Source organism: Manis pentadactyla, chromosome 12 (genome assembly GCF_030020395.1).
Source record: "Manis pentadactyla isolate mManPen7 chromosome 12, mManPen7.hap1, whole genome shotgun sequence".
Taxonomy (NCBI): domain Eukaryota; kingdom Metazoa; phylum Chordata; class Mammalia; order Pholidota; family Manidae; genus Manis; species Manis pentadactyla.
In genome coordinates, this window is record NC_080030.1 from 17,876,877 (window position 1) to 17,879,710 (window position 2,834).

The 2,834-nt window shown below is 42.0% G+C and overlaps 1 pseudogene; it reads left to right on the forward strand.

Moving 5' to 3' along the window:
- The first annotated feature begins 1,015 nt into the window (after window positions 1-1,015).
- Window positions 1,016-2,609, forward strand: LOC130679751 (rab11 family-interacting protein 2-like; annotated as a pseudogene).
- The last annotated feature ends 225 nt before the right edge of the window (window positions 2,610-2,834 follow it).

A 2,834-nucleotide genomic window follows, 5' to 3' on the forward strand; every position in this document is an offset into this window, starting at 1 on the left:
ACTAAGTCTCTCTAGTAGGGAATCTAAGATGGACCCTATATTAAACCGGCTTCTGTATTTCTTTAAATAGAAGTTAATTGACTTAATCACAATAGTAAATAAGTAGTACAACATTAAACTTTGGGATCTTTTATTTTTAAAAGTCATGATTTCAAAGCACCAATGTTAGAGTTTAAAATTCTTACTGACTTTTCTTTCTTACAGGAGCTTTGAACTGTTTACTGTTTGTTCACCAGTTAGCAGAAGAGTGGAGGACAGATGCTTATGAGAGTAAGTGTTGGAGTCATCAAAAAGAAGCATAAACAGACTGCAGCAAAGGTGAAATCCTACTTTCTTTTCTTGAGCAACAATTAACTTAAAAAGTATCACCTGGTTCACCAGCTCCGCCTGATTTAGATTCCTTGCTCAGCTTTGTTAACTGGATTGATGTTCTTGTTTTCATGCTAGTGGATTTTAATTATGGAGTTAGATTTTTTTTTACATGTATATTATAGATTACTGATAGACTCATGGCCACTGGTTTATCACCATTTAGGGGCAAATGAATGTTTGCTGTCTGATATGTAGTAGGCTGTAATGTACAAAAGGTTTATCACCTTGAAATTTATCAAAACTTTATTCTTGATCATTAGTTTTCCTAATCACCTAAGTACTTGTTTTTCTAACTTTGTGTTTGAGATTTGAGAGACTTATAAATCAAATCTCTCAATAAGCAGAGGAGATGGCTTCTCACTGGTGTTTCTTTATGATGTAAGAATTTTTTCCAAATACATTCCCCAAATTATTTCCACTTGATGTTAATAGATGTCCCATCACGAAAAGCTTTGGGGGTCAGATTAGATACCATACTATGCTTCCTTGAATAGTCTCAATGTATTATATATAAAGAGCTTGTTTCTGTAAGAATATGGAAGAAATTGGCAACCATGATTTACTTGGGGATGATATGGAAGAGACATTTTATCAGTCTCTTTGTAGAGTTTTATTATTTTTTCATTTTGAAATAATTATAGGCATGCAGGAGGTGCAAAAATACAGTTCCCGTGCACCTTTATCAGCTTCCCACAATGCTAGTATCTGTTGTTCTGTAACTATAATTATGTGAAGTTATGAAAGGTTATGAGAAGTATAGCAGTAAAGAAACTTGTTGAACTTCGTTTAGTTTAGCATTTGAAAGCTTTGAGTATGTAAAGCACCTATCATTCATTATGTAGAGCAGAGAAGTAGTAACCTAGGGTACAGACCTATTTTTATTTTTGGTGGCCTCTGTGGAAGCCTAGAAATGTGCGTGACCTGGCATTTTTTTAGGGGTTATAAATTTGTCTTGCACTAGTAAGCATCCTAAGAAATTTCTAAGTCAATTTAAGTATTTTTCTGCAGGTAATGCAACCGCTTAAGAACTTGAAGTGTGTATGTGTATATTTTAAATTTAGGGTTTGTTCGGTTTTATTAATAAATTATAGGCATAGCCGCGGACCGCCCCGCGTCCCCCTCCCCCGGGCCCTCCGCTCCCGGGGACCTGCCCTAAGAGGCGAGCGGGGGGTAGGGTCGGGTCCGGGGGCTGCGAATTTGGGCGAGCGAGCTCCGGTCTGCAGGGCGGGCCACCTCCGCAGCCCTCCGCCCGGCCCCGGAGGCCAGGCTTCATCTGCCCTCAGGCCCGGGAGCCACTGCCCTCGCCGACGGGCCCATCCCCGGGCCTGCGGAGCGTGGAGGTGCGGACGCCGGGCGCGGGGGTCTGCCAAGAAAGCCTTTCCTTGTGGGTCCTCAGCGACTCTCTTCCGCACATTCAATGTCTCAAGTATCCGAGTCTGGCACCGTTGGTCAATCACATCTTCTTGGACGCCAGATCGATTCCTTTGGAGCAGTTCCTGAAAGTGGAAGTCTCAGATCTCCACACAAGAACATTAAGCTTTGATACTTCTAAAATGAACCGACCTGACAGCAGTGTGGATGAAGGTGAATCGTCTTTCGGGAGACGAAATGACCCATTTACAAATGTGACTGCTTCATTACCCACAAAATTTGCAACACTGCCAACGAAGAAAAATCCATTTGAAGAAAGCAGTGAATCATGGGAGAGCAGCATGAATTTATTTACAAAATCAGTTGAAGTCAGGACAGAAAATAAGAGAGAGAAAAGGGAGAAAGCCCCTTTGAAAGTGTGACTGGGAAAAAAAGATAGCAGAAGATCTGTAAACTTAACAATGGGGGATCCGATAGCTCTTGTGACTTGAAATCACCCAAAGCATTTAGTGAAAATCAGCAGGACTATTTTGGTGATGAGTGAACTAATCCGTTTACAGCAAAATTCAGGGCTGCAAATATAATGCCACCTTCAAGTTTTCATATGAATCTGACAAGTCATGAAGACCTCAGGAAAATCCCGGACAGCAACCCTTTTGATGCCACTGCAGGGTACAGTAGTCTGACCTATGAGGAGGCACTACAGGAACTAGTGAAGCACAAAGAGCTTCTTAGGAGGGAGGACACCCACATCCGGGAACTCGAGGACATAGACAACCTCCTCCTAAGGAGGAACTGAAGTCTGTAAAAACAAGATTTTGAGCCTACTTATCTTCAGAGCTTCCAGGTGCTTCATATTTCGAGGTACACTCTGACAGTCCAGCTTGGGTCAGGCCCATTCTGGTCCATCAACCGGGGGACAGGCAGATAACCATGGTACAAAATGACCAGCGAGGAGTATCTCTTACCTTACTCTGCAGAAAGATGAGGTTCACCTTAGTAACTTCTCCAGGGTCACATAACTTTTAAGGGAAGGTAGGAGCTGAGATTTGGAATGTAGGTCTATTGGACTGCAAAGCTCATGCACCATC